This window comes from Chiloscyllium plagiosum, unplaced genomic scaffold (assembly GCF_037043375.1).
Source record: "Chiloscyllium plagiosum isolate Xiang-an unplaced genomic scaffold, Cpla_swu_hap1 HiC_scaffold_20, whole genome shotgun sequence".
Classification (NCBI taxonomy): Eukaryota; Metazoa; Chordata; class Chondrichthyes; order Orectolobiformes; family Hemiscylliidae; genus Chiloscyllium; species Chiloscyllium plagiosum.
The window spans coordinates 41,146,046-41,165,815 of NW_028270158.1; the positions used below are offsets into that span (position 1 = coordinate 41,146,046).

Genomic DNA, 19,770 nt, shown 5'->3' on the forward strand with positions numbered 1-19,770 from the left:
ACTCCAAGTTCTCAACAGAAAAGAGTGGAGCTGATCAGAGATTCTAACTCTTAGCTAAGCCCCACATGGTAGCAATCAGCTCATGCCAATCATCTTGATGGGATTTACCACACTCCCCAGAATTTAGACCACTGATGTTATTTTACCATTTTGAATTCATTTCCCAGTAATTGCACCCCCCCCCCCCCCCGAATGGAAGCGTTGAATGTGTTTCCGAATTGGATTGCAAGGACCAGTATAACAGAACGGTTTCTTGACTAAACTTTGAGTTAGTGATACTTGGCACTGTTATTTTTGATCATTACCTAAGATCACAAATAGGAGGTTGTTGGAGAAATGTTGGAAAATACTTAGATTTTTAAACTAGTGCAGACTATGGACCACAGGGACTTTTTTCTGTGCAGTAAATCTCTGACTCATTGGTTTTACGAAGGTTACTATCTCTGGTTTCTTTAAGAGTAAAGAAGTAGCAAACATGTAAAAAACTTGCTACATTTCTACATTAGTCCTTTCTGCACACAAGACACACAGTTACTATCCAGCACAATAAAAGCGAATTAATACCTCAAATTCACAAAGCAGACACTACTGACCTTTCAAAATTGAACCAATTGCTCAGTCAACATCAGGAAGGGAGGAAATTCTCTCAACACTGATGCACACTAACCTCTAGGTCATGTGCTTCCACTCTGAATGGATTTATTCCAGTTTCATTACTTGCTGCATCAAGTACTTCGTTGAAGCTGTGACTTAGACAAGGGGCAACTTCCAAAATATCAATTGTTGATTTCAGATTTCAGATATGCCAATAAAGGACTAGATGTACTGCCTCATTAAAGCTAATTTGGTTAGAATCCACAAGTTTTCTGCTGCAGAAATATTCAAACAGCTGTTTGAATTTTTAAAAACCTGCATTTGAGTTAAATATTTGTTTTCCCAAGAGTAAAAGATAAAGATGGAATTAGAATCACAGATTCCCTACAGTGCTGGAAGAGGTCATTCAACCCATCAACTCTGCACTGACCCTCTGAACAGCATGTTACCCAGACCCTGCCCCACCTATCCTCAGAATTCTGCATTTACCTTGGCCAATCTACGAAACCCGCACATCATTGGACTGCAGAAAGAAACCAGAATACTCAGCGGAAACCCATGAAGACAGGGAGAATGTTCAAACTTCACTGTGACAAAATATCACTGAAGGCTGGAATGGAACCTGGGTCCCTGGCACAGTGCTCACCATGGAACCATTGTGCTGCACTGGGGTGGTTAAGTACAACTTTATGGGAAAACTCACCCAAACTAAATGTCAAGCATTTCAATAGCATAGATACAGTGGACATGTTGAGGTATTTAAGCGAATGTAAAGCTGGATATCATGTGTACCTCGGAAGCAACGGTCCCAATCTCTGAATATGGTTGCCAAAAACAAAAGGGAAGCATGAGTAAGAGGGAGTCAAGGGCTGATCTTAGAAGGTCTATTGAAGTAATGGTGTGGGATGCACATGTAAGGCAACAAGAAAATGTTGACATTTCTCCCCGATGACAGAGGTCAAAAAGTTGAAAAACAGAGCTAAGGTGTAAGTCTCAATTTTGATTATAAGTTTTGAATGCTTTAGGAGCGGTGGAAAATAAAGTGCGGTGATGGGAAGCAATGTGTTTTAAGTGAAGACTGGATAGATTGAGAATGGGTTACCTTTCAAACAAAAGCAAAAACAACTTGAATAAAGAGAAGCACTCAATTTCACTTCTCATGAAAGTGGACTAGTTACTAAATTAATGGGAATGGAATGGAAGGTGCAGAAGGTAGGTCCTGTAAGCAAGGTGATCTTGTGTAGTAAGTTATGGTAGTATAGCTTAAGGAAAAAAGGTGATAGAAAGTTGGAGCCAGTTAGGCATAATCTAATCTAACTTCAACAAGCTCCATGTAAAGATGGAGAAAGGGCAAAGTGGCAAGTGACAACAGTTTTATAAAATGAATAATTTGGAGTACAGAAAGGAGTCTACAGTTATTATCTTCCCTCCAGGATGATTGCAAACTAATTATAGCAGAGAAGAGGGTGCCTACTAAAACCAGGAGAAAGTGAGGTCTGCAGATGCTGGAGATCAAAGTTGAAAACTTTATTGCTGGAACAGCACAGCAGGTCAGGCAGCATCCAGGGAACAGGAGATTCGCCCGAAACGTCGAATCTCCTGTTCCCTGGATGCTGCCTGACCTGCTGTGCTGTTCCAGCAATAAAGTTTCAACTGCCTACTAAAACCAAACTAGCTAAGCAAGACTAAATTAATTAATTATTAAAGAAAAAAAAAAGTTGTGATCCAGAAGCAATTTTGCTCCTTGGACTTCCAATGAAAACATGGTAGGAGAATGAAGCAACTGGATAGAGTTAAAGATTTCCAGAGATAAGGCTGAACTGATTGGGCAAACTGACAACTGCAGAAGTGTCATGGAAGGTAAAAAGGGCCAAAACAGTGTGAAACCATTTAAGTGGAGCTGTAAATAGAACAGGACAGTTTTTCCTGATTCACTCACTCTTGGGCGATTGGGGGAGAGAGGGGGTCAGGAAAGCAAATGGTTACAATTTTACTATTGAAGCGGTGGAAAGGGGAAGCGTCAGTCATAACAATTGCAGGTGAAATTTCTTTGGGTGCAAAAAAGGTAGTAGAAAAAAAAACACCAGGAGAATTGTGAATTTAGGTTAGAGTGATGTAAAGGAATCTAAGGCGAAGACCAAAATCAGGTAAGAAATGAAGATGCTAATTTCATAGACAGGACACAAGATCTCAGGTGAGCTGAGGGCAAATGGGGTCTTCTTGGTGACAAAGTGAGGGAGCAAAGAGCATTTGCTTGCAGTATTTGAAAGCTCTTCAAAACATTTCTGGAAATCTAAGTTGATGATCCATCTCGGCCTGTACCAGTGATCCTCAGCATTACAGATACCAGCCTTCAGCCAATTTGATTTGCTCCACATGATGTCAAGAAATGGTTGGAGACACTGGATACTGCAAAAGGCTACAGGTTCTGATAACATTCTGGTAATAGTACTGAAGACTTGTATGTCAGAACCTGCCACTCCTAGCCAAGCTGTTCTAGTACAGTTATCATGCTGGCATCTACCCAATGTGAAAAAAATGCCCAGTTGTGCCCTGTACACAGAAAAAAGGACTAACCCAACCTAAGCATATTATTGCCCTATCAGTCTACTGTCAATCAATCATCAGTAAAATGAGGTCATCAACAGTACCTACTCAGCAATAACTTGCTGTGACACCCAGTTTGGGTTCTGCCAGGGCCACTCAATTCCTGGGAGAAAAAGGTGAGCACTGCAGATGCTGGAGATCAGAGTAGAGTGTGGGGTGCTGAAAAGCACAGCAGGTCAGGCAGCATCCGGGAGCAGGAAGATCAACATGGACACAAAAAAAAAAGCTTAATTCCAGTGATGGGACTGTGACAGCCCTTGACGTCAAGGCTACTTTCAACCAACTGTGGCATCATGGAGCCCTAACAATGGATATCAGGGGTCAAACTCTCCAGTGCTTACAGTCATACCTGACACAAGAGATAATAGTGGTTTTTGGAGGTCAGTTATCAGTGCTCCAAAACATCTCTGCAGTATTTCCTCAGGCCCAACCATCTTCAATTGGTTCAACGATCTTCCCTCCATCACAAGATCAGAAGTGGGGATGTTCGCTGAAGGTGCTGAACATTATGTCGTCATTCATGACTCCACGGATACTGAAGCAGTCAAAGTTCAAATGCAAAAAGATCTGAACAATATCCAGGCTTGAGCTGACAAATGGCAAGTAACATTTATGTCACACAAATGCCAGGTTATGACTATCACCAGTAAGAGACAGACTGACAAACCACCACCCCTTGGTATTCAATGGCATTACCATCACTGAAGCCCACCCACACCCCCCCATCAAGCATCCTAGGGGTTATCATTGACCAGAACTCAATGGATTCACCAAAAAGAGTGGCAACAAAAGCAGGTCAGAGACTAGGAATACTGCCGTGAGTAACACACCACCTGATCCAAAGCCTGTCCACCATTTACAATACACAAGTCAGGAGTGTGATGGAATACTTCCCATATTCCTTGATGAGTGCAGCCCCAACAACACTTAAGCAGCTTGGCACCAACCAAGTCAAAACAGCCAGCTTGATTACCACATCCATAAGTATCTACTCTCTCGACCACCGATGCTCAGTAGCAGCAGGATGTACAAGGTGCACTGCAGAAATTTACCAAAAGGATTCTTAGATAGCACCTTCCAAACCCATCACCTGGAAGGAGGAGGGCAGTAGATATATGGGAACACCACCAACTTTAAGTTACTCTCCAAGCCACTCACCATACTCACTTGGAAATATATCATTGTTCCTTCACTGTCACTGGGCCAAAAATCTTGGAATTCCCTCCCTAAATAGCAAGTAGTTCTACCTACAGCACATGGGACTGAAGCAATTCCAGAATGCAGCTCCCCACCACCTTAAAGGTCAACTAGGAATGGGCAATAAGTGCTGGCCCTGCCAGCAATACCAAGTCCTATGAATGAAAAAACAACCAAGGGGGTTTGAGAATGGGAAGGAGACACAGCACATACACAAGACAGCAGGGATCAGGTTTGAAAGTTATAGGTCAGTTTCAAGACAGTTAAATCAATCAAGTTCACCCAAAACAATGGCTATGCAAATCACATTCTCCAAGTATTCCTTTATCACCAATTCTGAAGTACCAAAAGAAGAATTGTTAAATTTGGCAGATATGCAAATAAAAAAATACACAGAAGCCACACGATAAACAGGTAAGCAAATTAGAGATAAGAAATAAAGGAACAAATTGAAATAAACTCAAATAATGTTTACTCCTGCCCGGTTTTTCCTTTTACTAACCATTCCTCAATCCATGCTGAAACATCAGCCCCAGCCCCATGCATTCTGTTGCATAATAATTTTATATGGCACCTTATTTGATTAAATATCAAAATAAATAAAAGCAGATTAATCCTAAAGAGGAGATTGAATTACAGCATAATTTTACTATAAGCAGAGAAAAGATCTATGAAGTAGTGATAAAGAAGAATAGGCCTCCAACCCAAAAAAGAAAAAAAAAACATACTCCTAACTTCTCAATGACGAACCAGAATGGCTATTTCCAACAGGGATGATGTACTCTTTGACCACCCTTCCTTTACAACAATTGGACAAACGTTCTTTCTAGGCTTAGATCAAGATTTCAGCCAACTAATCTTTGGGTTGCTAATTGCTTACGGTCCAATCCGAATAATACTGTTCAACATTCCACACTAAAATAAAAAAAAAAGGCACTCAAATATCCAAAGTTTATTGACAGAAGATATGACAATAGTTTTAGTACAACCTTTGGGCATCATTACACTAAGTTTAGAAAACAAACTGGGTTTCTTGAAGAGGTGTGCAATAGGACATGGTCCTGCAGAATCCACAACAAAGAAAAACCGGGTTATGCAATTTATGCACACAAGACAACATTCAGATTTTGACTAATAACTGAGAAGTAATTTGTGTCATATAAATGGTCAGGCAAAAATGACCCGTTCCCAACAGAAGATAATTGAACCATCTCCCCTTGAAATTCAATGACAAAATTATATTTTGGCCTCTAATATGAAACAGGCTTGTTATTTTGACACCAAATGGATTAGTTCCTAGATGCCCTCAAATGAAGAGGTTCCTACAATGGCTAGGCTCTCCAATGTAGCTCAGCAATATAGAGAAATTTGCTGGTTTAGCAACTTGTTTATTTGGAATCAAAATACTGATGGTTAAACAGAGGCCTTCATGTTTTCAAAATAGGTTTGTTCTTAAAAATTGATTAAAAGAAATAGGCAAGATCAGTAATCATATATCTTATGCTTTTCATATCAAAAGGAGCAATTACATCAAAACAAAGTTTAAATAATTAAACATCCAAAGATGTGCAGGTCAGGTGAACTGGCCAAGCTAAATTGCCCATAGTGTTAGGGGCATTAGTCGGTGGGGAATGGGTCTGGGTGGGTTACTCTTTGAAGGGTCAGTGTGGACTTGTTGGGCCTAAGGACCTGTTCCCATACTGTAAGAAATCTAATCTAAGCATCTTGCCAAACTAAAAAAAAACAATTAAAAAAAAGAGATGTAGAACGTTAGGGCATGCTGTACCCTTCCCCAGAACTTGATACTTCTATTATAATATCGGTTGCAATCATGGTCTTCAGTATATGGAGTGTGGACCCACATTTTAAATGATTCCAAATACCATGCAGCATGCTCCCAATCCTGATGGCGTCTTTGGCAGAATAAGCGGGCACTTGTCACTTACAACTCTGGAATGATCCTTCTAGATTAAAAAAAAAGGGACGAGAACTTTTTTTAAAAAACGTGTAGGCCATTCAGCCCAGAGAGTTCATTCCACCATTCAAATAAGGTCATGGATAAACTGATTGTTTGGCCTTCACTCCATTTTGCTTTGTCTGCACAACCATAACGTGCAGCCCCATGATTATAGTCAAGTCCAAGTGAAAAGACCCAAGCTCAACTAATTAAAAAAAAAAATCAAGTAGTCTGATACCCATGCCAAGTACAGTAAGCAGCTGTTTGAACCAACAATAATTGAAGTGCTTGCGGACACACAGGAGTTCAGGTATTCAGATTCAGCTCTGGTTGGCAACAAGTTGGATAGGTTTATGGATTAGTGACCAGTTGCCAATAACAAAGGCGGTTGTCAAGTAACAAGTTAGAGAAAGAGAGAAGGGATTTGATCTTTAAACAGCTCAGAAGCAGTCTCAGTTCCCAGTTGTCAACTCACTGAAGAAAATGAGTTTAGTTTACAGGAAGCGCTGAAGGAAAATTTAACATAAGTTGATAAATCAGAGGCAATTTAGAAGTGAAACAGCCACCCTGTGCCTCTCTTGCAAATGAAAAGCAGCATTTGGAAAAGAAAAGCTAAGAAGCAACTCAATTTTTTTCCCCTCTTCCCTTTCTCCAACCCTCCAGCAATCTTTATGTCAGCATGCACATAATAGAAAGGTCATAGGGAATTGAGTTGTAATTAGTTATGTCATGTCAGTTTAACTGTTTATTTGTGGAGTTTAATTATTTGTAATGAATAATTCTTGTTCAGTGTAAAATCTCGTATCTACTTGTGAATCAACCTGGCTCTGAAAATTAAGTACAAGGAAGTCTGTACTTGAAAATCTAAGTTTTGTAACCAATCATGAATAGCAGGGCTCAATTTCCACACACTGCCCCAGTAAGTCATCACATTGCTCAGGTGTGATAAAATTTTAATTTCTCTTGACTAAGTTTCCACTTAACTAACTCCTTCCAGTTTCTTGTCCATGGTCTCTAAGGACAGTTGTGAGATTCCTTTCCAAGCCTGCTGATATGAACTTTAATTCTGAAGACCTAAATTTGCTCCATTCTAATAATGTTAATACATCTATACAAGTTCTCCAAGCTTGGATACATCACAGATGAGAAAACATGAAGGTGGCTGGCTCTCCAGAACAACTATTCTCCTTCTCGAAAAAAGAACTTCTCTTCTAAACAGAAGTCAATTCTTCTGTTCTGAAGTCAAAACAAAGCTAGTGGTTTTAACAGGTTTCCTCGACTTGCTATAAACACACCAATATTTAACACTAGAGGTCTTCCCAGGCCTTTGATTGTGAAGGCAGCTTGTGACTGCAATGACGACTTTCAGGTCACTGAATGACCTTTTATAGAACAGTTATAGAAGTGCTCGAAATCCCTTAGCCTAGTTTTTGATTTAAGTACTGATCAGCTTTGGTAATTGAAATTTAAAAAAGGTAGGCAATCTGAATACATGTCAAAAAGCAGAATGAGACTAAAACTGCTGACTACAGAACAAAAATTAGAACAACGTTCATTGAGAACATTGATATCCACAAAGTAACTCATGCAAGATTTTCACAACAATTTAAAAACAAGACATTATAGCAATTTTTTTTTCCATTTAACCATGACTTTTCAAAAGCAACATTTCTAAGATTCCAGGACCAGGATTGTGCTATGTAGAATTTGACCTGTCAAGGTTTATACTTTCCCCACTCTGTTCAGGATGAGACAGCAAATTATCTTACAAATTAATGTAAGAGTAAAACATATATCCATACGCTTCCTCTTCACAAGTCTGGCCATCGTATATAAACATGTCGTCATGCTGCATTACAGGCTCAAGTTTGACAAGCTGCTTTCACCTCAGCCAATGAACATGCACCATATTTCCTGTTTTTTTTAAAAGCCACTCATTTCTGAATGTGTTTCACAGTTAGGAATCTAGCCCAGAGGAAACCAAAACTTCAGAGCCAGAAAATTAAGTTGCACATACAATATTTGAAACTAGTGGGTTTATCTAGATTTGCTGAGAAAGTGAGGTCTGCAGATGCTGGAGATCAGAGATGGAAATGTGTTGCTGGAAAAGCGCAGCAGGTCAGGCAGCATCTAGGGAACAGGAGAATCGACGTTTCGGGCATTAGCCCTTCTTCAGGAATTCTGCTTTTCCTCATTCCTGAAGAAGGGCTAATGCCCGAAACGTCGATTCTCCTGTTCCCTAGATGCTGCCTGACCTGCTGCGCTTATCTAGATTTGCTGTTGTGCACACCACTCATTACAGTCACAACTCGTAGTCAAATTGTGGAAACACTGACTCACCATTGTGACATTAAGCTCATCATGTTACCACCAGTTCCTGAATCTTATGTTCTCTCTCACATTGTATAGACAACAATAAATGTTCCATGGCACCACCAGACAACAGCATCAGACTTTATAATTACTAAAATTGGAGCTTGCTTACACCAGACAAACCTTGCTCCATCTGCTCGAGCAACAGCTTTAGGCCACTATTATATAGGACCAGTCTGTGGACCCAGCCACTCACTACAGAGCACTTCTCACCAAAAATGTCACACTGCACCAAATTCAATTTTTAGTCTAGCTGACTCAGAATAAAAGGAATGTGCCAATTCTAGGGCCAGCAACCAGAAGTCTTTTAGTGATGGAAAAGGATAGACTAGATCTAAATTGGAGGAAGGTTAATTTTGACAGTGGTAGGCAAGAACTTCCAAAAGTTGAGGAAGTTTTTACAGCCACAACTAGTAGTCACATTGTGGAAACACTGACTCACCACTGACGACATTAGGCTTATCATGTTACCACCAGTTCCTGAACCTTAATGTTCTCTCTCACTGTATAGACAAATGTCCCATGGCAAGAGGTTCGCAAGTAAAAGGACTGCTGGAAAATGGAAAGTCTTTAAAAAACAAGAGCCCAGAGACAGTATATTTCTGTTAAAGGTGAAAGGAAACGGCTGGTAAGTGTAAGAAATACTGGATGACTAGAGAAATTGAGGTTTTAGTTAAGAAAAATGAAGCATATGTCAGGTATAGACATTAGTGAGCCTGACATCGGTAGTAGGCAAATTGTTGGAAGGAATCCAGAGGGACAGGATGCATATGTATTTGGAAATGCAAGGACGGATTAGGGATGGTCAATATGGCTGTGCGTGTGGGGAATTATGTCAGACTATCTTGATTGAGATTTTTGAAAAAGTAACAAAAATGATCAGCGAGGGCAGAACAGTAGACGTGATCATTATGGACTTCAGTAAGGTGTTCAACAAGGTTCCCCATGGAAGACTGGTTAGCAAGGTTAAATCACATGGAAGACAGGGAGAACTAGCTATTTGGATATAGAACTGGCTCAAAAAAGGTAGAAGACAGAGGGATGGAGAGTTACCTTTCAGGCTGGAGGCCTGTGACCAGTGGTGTGCCACAAGGATCGGTTCTGGGTCCACTGCTTTTAGTCATTTAAATAAATGATTTTGATGTGAACACAGGTGTTGTTAGTAAGTTTGCAGATGACACCAAAATTGGAGGTGTAGTGAACAGCAAAGAAGGTTACCTCAGATTACAATCGGATCTTGATCAGATGGGCCAATGAGCCAAGAAGTGGAAGATGGAGTTCAATTTAGATTAATGGGAGGTGCTACATTTTGGAAAGGAAAATCAGGGCAGGGCTGATACACTTAGTGGGAAGGTCCTGGGGAGTGCAGCTAGATAGGATAGAGAAGGCAGCATTTTGTATGCTTTCCTTTTCTTGGTCAGAGCATTGAGTATAGAATTGGGAGGTCATGTTGCAGCTGTACATGACATTGTATTCCAAAAGTCCCTAACCAGTGTGCAATTCTGGTCTCCCTCCTATAGGGGGGGGGATGTTGTGAAACTTGAAAGGATTCAGAAAAGACTTACAAAGGATATTGCCAGGGTTGGTTGTCATTGGGAGAGGCTCAATTGGCTGGCAGGGGGTGTTTTCTTCCCTGGCACGTCAGAGAGTGAGGGGTGACCTTAGAGGTTTATAAAATGAGGGGCATGGATAGGATAAATAGACAAGGTCTCATCCCTGGGCTGGGGGAGTCCAGAACCAGAGGGCATAGGTTTACGATGAGCGGGGAAATATTTTAAAAAAGGGACCTAAGGAGCAACCTTCTCACGCAGTGGGTGCTGAGTGTATGGAAAGAGCTGCCAGACGAAGTGGCGTAGGCCAGTACAATTACAACATTTAAAAAAGGCATCTGAATGGATAGATGAATGAAGAGGAAGGGTTTAGAGGGATGGGGCCAAGATTAGCACAAAATAGGTGGTTTGCATGGATGAGTTGGACCAAAAGGTCTGTTTCCGTGCTGTACATCTGAGACTCCACAGGATAGGGAGAAAGAGGCAAAGGCCAGCATGAACATACCTAAACCCAGTTCATAAGACACTGAAGATTAAGTAAATGGAGATCAATGATCCTCTAAAACAGCCTCCCATCCAATTGAAATTGTCATCAGCAAAAATTACAATAAAATCCACAGTAAGGAGAAAGCATAGATCAGCTTCAGTCTCCAAAGACTGGCTAACTTAGTACGACCTCAGTGTAATAACATAGCTACAGGAAATCTTCAAAAAGTGGCTTCAAAAGAAAAACTATTGCATTCAGAGGCACAAATGCAATCCCATTTAAAGTTTGGAGACAGTCTTAAGTCTTAAGACAGCAAATGAATAGTCATAAACAATTTGTTCTTGTATAGTGCTTTTAAAACAATGAAATGCCCTAAACATTATAAACAGGACACCAAGCAACTATTAGGAGATGTCATCAACATCAGATGCATTGGCAATGCTATCACTTGAAAATTTCACTCCTCTTGGAACTATGTTGCTGTTCCTTCACTGTCACAGACAAAATCCAGGAACACCCTCCCTAATAGCATGGTGGGTGTCCCTACATCCTAAAAACTGCAGCAGCTCACCACCATCTACTCCAAGGTGATAAATAGTGTAGGAAGAAATGCCCATACACCATGATTAAATTTTTGAAACGTCATCTGATCAAATACTTACCCAAATAGGTGGGTTTTAAGGAGCATTTAAACAGAAGTAAAACGAAGTGGAAAAAAATCAGATGGATGCTTCAAAAGTTACTAAATGGTTGTGAAAAATATACTGAGGTAAAGTCAAACATTGGAAATGAAGACAAAAAAAAATTGAAACAGTACAACATTTTAAGAAAATCAGATTCTGTTGCAGGCCATATCTTTCCTTTTGCAGGAACTGATGAGACCATTGTGAACTGCCAGCACGGTGTTATTAAAAACCATCTCAACAAATCAAACAGAGTTTATTTCATGGGAAGACTAGCCCCATTTCAATACTCCTGAAATGGAAGAACGATCCTAGTTACTCAAATGGTGAATTTATGAATACGGTTTGGTTTCACCATACTCCAAAGCAACATCCAAACACCAATACTTGTACCAGTGATGAAGCATGTGAGGCTGTTAATGGGGCTAGGGCAGGCTCAGATGTAACATGTCTTTACCACTTTGCACATTATTGAACACCAGGGACCCTGATAGCAACTAACCAGCAAAATGAAGTACAAATTAAAATTTACTTTCACAGAGGGATGGGCTTAGTAAACTAGGAATTCAATCTGTCAATTGGATTTAAAGAAAGAATAATGGTGAAAACAATTAAATTGTTTCAATGAAACAATATTACAAGACTTCAGAAGAGTTTAGTTTGAACAGAGTGTAGTTGCACATTTCTTTAAATACGAGACCAGTCAAACTAGTTCAGTTGCTTTACACCACGTAGTTTCAGAACCAAGGCAAAGCAATAAAAACAAATGAGACACTAAAAAGCAAAATATTGCCAATACTAGAGATCTGTAATAAAAACCATGTACTAGAGGAAGACAGTGGGTCTCAATATCTGAGAAAGAATGATGTGGAGGAGCCAGTGTTGGACTGGGGTGAACAAAGTTAAAAATCACAACACCAGGTTATAATCCAACAGGTTAACAGGTATTTGGAAGCACTGCTTTTCTTCAATCAGGTGGTAAAGGAGCAGCACTCAAAGCTACTGCTTACAAAAAAAACTGTTGACTATAACCTGGTATTTTTAAACTATTAAGGGAGAAAGTTAATATGTTGGGTCCAATATCACTCTTCTTCAGAATAAATTAATAAACAGTAAAATAATTCCTTTCAAGCCTTCAGTTTTAAATCCAAGATAGTCAACAAGCTAATCTATGAACTTGCTTACTGAAATACACCCTGGGTACAAAGTAATAGCATCATATAATACCATAAGATATAAGGCTGAATAGCCCAATTCTGCTCCATTAAGTGTGCTGCACCAATCATGGTTGATATGTTTCTCAAGCTGATTCTTCTGTCTTCTTCCCATAATGCTTGATTAGCAAGGGGATCAAAAGGCAATCAATGACTTGGACTCAACAACCTTCTGTGGCATTGCTTCATCATTCTCATCTCAGCCCTAAAGGGTTGCTCCTTCAATGCTGTGGCCTCAGGTCCTAATCTCTCCAAACTTCATGTCTACTCTCACCAGGTTGTTCAGCATTCTGGCTATTTCAATCAGATTTTCCCCTCTTCTTCTAAACTTCATCAAGTACAGACCCAAAGTCCTCAATAGTTCATGACAAGCCCTTCATCCTCCGGATCTTTCTTGTACAACTCTTTTGCAATCCCCTCCGATGCCCTCACATCCTTCCTTAGATATGGGGCCAAACATTGTTCAACAATCCAAATGTGATTTGACCAGAACCTTATACAGCCTCAGCAGTACATCCTTGCTCTTGGTACTCTCTCAAAAATATATACTAACATTGCATGTGCCTTTCTGAAAGCAAAATGAAGCTGCAGTTAATTTAAGAGGATTCTGAACTAGACTCCCAAGTCCTTTCATGCTTCAGATTGAGTTTTTGAAGTAGCAATTAAGGGGACTGATGAAGGCAAAGCAATGGACACTATATGAACTTCAGTAAGGACTTCAAGGTTCCACATGGTAGTCTGGTTAGCAAGGTTAGATCATTAGATCACACACTAAATACCAGGGGAACTAGCCATTTAGATACAAAGCTGGATCAAAAATGGAGACAGAGGGTGATGGTGGAGGGCTGCTTTTCAGACTGGAGGCTTGAGACCACAAGGATTGGAGCTGGGTCCACTGCTTTTTGTCATTAATGTAAATGATTTGGATGTGAACATAGGAATTCTGGTTAGCTAATTTACAGGGGACACCAAAATTGGTGGCATAGTAGACAGAGAAGTGGCTGCCGTTGAGTACGATGGGACAGATGGGCAAATGGGCCAAGTGGTAGATGGAGTTTACATTTAGATAAATTGAGGAGCTGCATTTTGGAAAAAACATCAGGGCAGGACTTGTACACTTAATGGTAAGGTCCTGGTGAGTGTTGCTGAACAAAGACCTTGGAGTGCAGTTCACAGTTCCTTGAAAGTGAACTTGCAGGTAGACAGTATAGTGAAGATGGCACTTGGCATGCTTGCCTTCATTGGTCAGTGCATCGAGTATAGGAGGTCATGTTGTAGCTGTACAGGACGCTGGTTAGGCCACTGTTGGAATATAGAGTGCATTTCTGGTCTCCTTCCTATCGGAAGGATGTTGTGAAACTTGAAAAGGTTCAGAAAAGATTTACAAGGATATTGCCAGGCTTGGAGGATTTGAGCTATAGGGAGAGGTTGAATAGGCTGGGGCTATTTTCCCTGCAGTGCCAAAGGCCAAGAGTGACCTTATAGAAAAGGTTTTAAGGTCATCAGGGACATGGATAGGGTGAATAGCCAGAGTCGGGGAGCCCAGCACGAGCGCACTGAGGTTTGTGGGGGGGGGGGGAACATTTTAAAAAGGGACCTAAGGGGCAACTTTTTCATGCAGAGTACAGTGCACGTAGAATGAGCTGCCACAGGAAGTGGTGGAGACTGGTACAATTACAACATTTAAAAGACAGACATCGGGATGGGTGCACGAATGAATAGTAAGTGTTGAAGGGCATTTGGATAAAATGCTGCCAAATGGGATTAGATTAATTGAGAATAGCTGGTCAGCGCAGATCGAGTTCGACTGAAGGGAGTTTCCATGCTGTCCACCACAATGACTATTTTCAAACCCTTTTCCCATGCACTTAAAAAAAGCTTCTTCATTCTTAAAGAATTATTAATTCATACTTCTCTGCATTAAAATTTCAGTTACTACTTGTCTGCACCTTCCACCAACATGTCCGTATTGTAGTTTTCCCAATCTTCTGCAGTTCACAATATTTAAATTTTGCATCTTCTGTATCACCTTGGAAATGGCATTCTACACATCTAGGTCTAAGCTATTGTTTAGATCAAAAGAGCAGAGGCCCAAACACCAGCTCCTTGAAACCCTCTTCGAGTCCAAATAGCTGTTCACTAAAAATGTAGCCAACCTAACACGTGCCAACTAGTTTGATTCCATTGGCTTCAACTTTGCTTAGAAGACAGTTGTTTAGTCCTTAAACACCTTACAGAAGTCCATGTCCACCACAATCATATCACTTTACATTGAACACTGAAAAACTAAGGCCAACTTAAAGACAATTTGCCCTCAAATCCATGCTGCCTTTCCTCAAACCACATGGACTTGCTAACTATTAATTTTGTCTTGCTTTATTACATCTAAAAGCTTTCTCAGAAGATAAACTGTCTGGCCTACAATTGCTGGGTTTATCCTCCCACCTATTATATGCAAAGATAACAGCTCTCCATGTCGCCTGCAATATGTATTCAGAGAAGGGTTTTAAGATTTTGGCCAATGCTTCTAAGTTCCACCTTTACTTCCTTCCAAATCCTCATATCTCCTCTGGGTTCTGCCGATTTAAAAGTAAGCCAGCCTTTGTAATAGCTACTCTACAAATTTTTAACATATCCCAGGTTTCTAAGATTTTGTCAGTGACCCCTGTGGGAAACAGATGCAATTTAATCCCGACACCTAAACTCTTTCAACCAAAAAAAAAAAATCAGATCCACTTCTTTCTTTAAAATTTGCATTATTTAAAAGACTTCTGGGCTCTCTTTCACAATAATTACCAGTCTCCTCTCACTCTGATGAAAGCAAAGTCGTGCAGAAGCTGGAAGTCTGGAACATAGCTAAAAGAAGACACCAAGTCTGACAGCATCTGCAGAGAGGAAAAGGATCTAATATGTTGTGTAAGATAGAACACTTCAGTTCTTCAGAATGATTCGGAACAGAAGTCATGCCAGACTATGTGTCATTAGTAGTTTGTCTGTCTGCTGATGTGAGATTGGCTGTATATCTGCAGCAGATTTTATTTCTCTCCACTATTTTCTTTTAACTTCAGAGGGGCACTTTCTAAATTCAGTATAATTTTCACCTACATCATCCACCTGACATTTGTCATACATAACTTCTACAGTTTGTTGTTGCCTTTAGTTTTCTCCTATATTTCTACTGAATGGGAACACCACTGCAAATCCAACAACTCAAAAAAAAAGCCCATTGTTTAATTACTGACTTGCATGCTAATTTTTGGATTGCTTTGTTGTTTTCCATAAATACAGTAAAATCACAATGGGAGGAGATCCCACCCACAAATTAGTGTTAGTTGGGTCTCAAGGAAGCCCTATGTTACCCAATTTGCCGATAAACGTGGTAGACGTCAAAAGAAAGAGATATGAAAAGTCTTACTTCTCAATTTGCTTACTTTACGGTAAACTGACCCTGTACTGGAACAAGCATGGAAAAGTTACTGCATTAGCCTTGGAAAGACTCAGCATTATTTTCCTCCTTAACATGCTGTCAGACGAGTCCACAATGTCACTAATGCAAGCAAACCGTTTTTTTGCTATGTTTTCATGTTACAAAAAGCAAAATTCTAGAGCACGTCTGTGTCCTTCATCATTTCATCTAGGGAAACAGCCAGGCAAGCAGACACATCAGGGTGATAATTTTCCTTCTCTTCTCCGTCCACTTTCTTGACCCATAACTCAAAAGCTGGAGATCGTCCAGTGTTTTTGTAGTTTCAAACTGCATGGGTAGTACCTTGACATGCACAAAGCGCTATTTCTTAACTTTCCCATCACAAGAAATGGTAGCATCTTAATGCCATCCTTGTAAGTGTAGGCTTTGGGCACTGACATCTTTCTGGCTTTACTTTCTGCCATTGATTGTTTAAAGATGAAATATGAGTGGGTGGGATATTAGACAAACATGAAAGTGAGGGGGAAATAGAGGGATACAGACATTTGCAGGCAGATGGGATTAATTTAGAATGGCATCACGGTCAGCACATACATAGGTGAAAAGGCCAGTTCCTATGCTGTATTGTTCAGTCTTCTACAGCAGGGAGGAAAAAGAAAAACAACAAAATTGAATTTTCCCTTCTTAGACTCCCTACATTTACAAAAAAAAATAAAAATCAGGTCCATAAAAAGGTTCTTTGGTATCATTAGCATAGCCTCACTCTTTCTTCCAATGCCAAATCTTTCAGCAAATAAGAGATGGGGTTTGTTGCCTCATCTCCACAAAAGCTTTACTGGGCTATTTTTCCCCATTATTTGACTTTCCAAAATCAATAGAGTCATAGTCATAGAGATGTACAGCATGGAAACAGACCATTCAGTCCAACTTGCTGACCAGATAACCTAACCTAATCTAGTCTCATTTGCCAGCACTTGGCCCATATCCCTCTAAACCCTTCCTATTCGGATACCTATGTAGATGCCTTTTAAAATGCTGCAATTGTACCAGCCTCCACCAATTCCTCTGGCAGCTCACCTTCCACTTGAAAATGTTACCCCTTAGGTCCCTTTTATATCTTTCCCCTCAGGTCCCTTTTATATCTTTCCCCTCACCCTGAACCTATGCCCTCTACTTCTGAACTCCCCCACCCCAGGCAAAAGACCTTGTTTGTTTATCCTATCCATACCCCTCAATCTTATAAACCTTAATAAGGTCACTCCTCAGCCTCCAATGCTCCAGGGAAAACAGCCCCAGCCTGCTCAGCCTCTCCCCATAGCTCAAATCCTCCAATCCTGGCAACATCCTTGTAAGTCTTTTCTGAACCCTTTCAAGTTTACAACATCTCTCTGATAGGAAGATGACCAGAATTGCACACAATATTCCAACAGCGGCCTAACCAATGTCCTGTACAGCTGAAACATGACCTCCCAACTCCTGTACTCAATACTCTGACCAATGAAGGAAAGCATACCAAAACACCTTCTTCACTATCCTTTCTACCCACACTCAAGGTCTCTTTGTTCAGCAACACTCACCAGGAACTTACCATTAAGTGTATAAGTCTTGCTAAGATTTGCTTTTCCAAAATGCAGCACCTCCCATTTATCTGAATTAAACTCCATCTGCCACTTCTCAGTCCATTGGCCCATCTGATCAAGATCCCATTGTAATCAGAGGTAACCCTCTTCGCTGTCCACTGCGCCTCCAATTTTGGAGTCATCTGCAAACTGAAGTGTGGTTCACATCCAAATCATTTGTATAAATGACAAAGAGTAGCAGACCCAGCACAGATCCTTGTGGAACACTGCTGGTCACAGACCTCCAGTCTGAGAAGCAACCCTCCACCACCACCACCTTCTGTCTTCTACCTTTGAGCCAGTTCTGTCTCCAAATGACTAGTTCTCCCTTTATTCCACGTGATCTAACCTTGCTAACCAGTCTCCCATGAGGAACCTTGTCGAATGACTAACTGATTTCAGCCTGTATTTAACTGTTGGAACTAATTTCTAAGTTCATAGGTTTCCCCTCAAACTCTTTAGTAGAAAATTTTTCAAACCTTGGAAAATGCCCAAGTAGTTCAAAACCTTTCACTTCTACACAGTCCATAACTATAGGATGTGTATTCCCAATATTCCTTATTGACACTTTATTCATCTCATTCCCTAAAACCATATTCAATATCATCTATCTGGTCTAAGGAAGGAAGGAGATGCAGAAGATTCTCTTGTGCACACTTGATCATTCCCAACCTCAGCTATTTACTCTATTAATAATCTAAAATTTATTTGGGCAATTAAAGGTCCCTGTTGTCACTACTGGTTTGAAACCACTAACTCCCTTGTAATTTGTTCTGACATGTTTTAATTAGTCACGTGAATTTTCCTTTTAGTGTATTGGAATAGTAATATTAATGTTGAAATGATTCCATCCATGTACAATTTCACTTTTTATTTTTAAAACTGTAGTTCAAGTAAACTCGAGTCACAATGCAGAGATGAATTAAGAATTATATTCACTGGCCCTCTGTGGGCAGGGAAGCAATTCTGACCCCAATCGTCCCAACTGCCTCATGTACCCCTGTGTAGTAGAGTTAAAATGGATTTTGGCTTGGTGCCTCATTGACAAGGTGACAAACAGAAAAACCTAAAGAAAACGCTAACAAGTTTCAATCACATTGTGTAATAACCACCCTGCTTTGAAATGATCTCTATTATACCAAACCCTGGCACAAATTACTGAAATTTTTTCAATAAAACTTCTTCATTGTTGCCATGTATGAAAACTCTTTCTAACATTAATGGCAAATGTTGCAGAGTGTGCTGGCTATATCCAAATGCATTTGGCCAGTCAAAGAGATACAAAGATATAATGGATGTGCACTCTGAAGTAGGCAGAGTATATAATCCAATGATTAGTTGTGGAAATAGTAACACCAATGAGCAGGTCAACCCTTAAGCACTGCAGTTTTTATACAGTAGGTCATTGTGGGAGGACTTGAACCGAGTTCCTAGAACACTGCTCACAGCTGAACAATATGCTGTCTTCTACGTGAAGCTTTAATCTCTGATCATTACACCTATATTAAACTTGATCAGTCTTGGTATACATTATAGTACAGAGCTGAAACAGTTTGGAATCAATTAACAGGTCAATTCATATTTCAGTATAGGTCATTCTGCTATAATGCATGTTTTATTAACATGAATTCACAATAGCAAGATTGACGAATTGGGCACACTGTTTCTAAAGTTCAAATTTTTAAAGCATGTATCGGTTAGAATGAGATTCTGGCCCCATTAGTTTCAATGCTGCTGCTATTACAATTTTCTTGTAACACAGGATTGCATGAGAATGGAACTACCATGTTACAGCAGAACTGATTGAACAGATAAATCAGACTCCTATGCTGTAAACTGGACAAATGGCTTTTTATAACCTTGTTAAAGCATCAAAAATACCATGCAAGTTCCTTTTGAATTGCATGAACTTGTAAACATCACTTGTTCTCAAAATTGTCATCCGTAATGGTTCTGGAGAAATGAACAATATTCTGCCTGGTCACTCCTCCACAATGGGTGGAGGGAGGGAAAAGAAACGGAACACATGAAAGGCAAGTGAAAGAAGGCTCCATTAAACCTT

The 19,770-nt window shown here is 40.1% G+C and overlaps 1 protein-coding gene and 1 long non-coding RNA gene across 3 annotated transcripts in view; one reads left to right on the plus strand and one right to left on the minus strand.

The window, feature by feature from the left end:
- rab11fip3 (RAB11 family interacting protein 3 (class II)) overlaps positions 1-19,770 on the minus strand; it is a 115,966-nt gene that overhangs the window by 83,010 nt on the left and 13,186 nt on the right. The window lies entirely within an intron of this gene.
- LOC148146604 (uncharacterized) overlaps positions 9,243-19,770 on the plus strand; it is a 30,273-nt gene continuing 19,745 nt past the window's right edge. The window contains exon 1 of the long non-coding RNA XR_015760578.1: positions 9,243-9,356. This is a non-coding gene — a long non-coding RNA (uncharacterized LOC148146604). The remainder of the gene's footprint in view (positions 9,357-19,770) is intronic.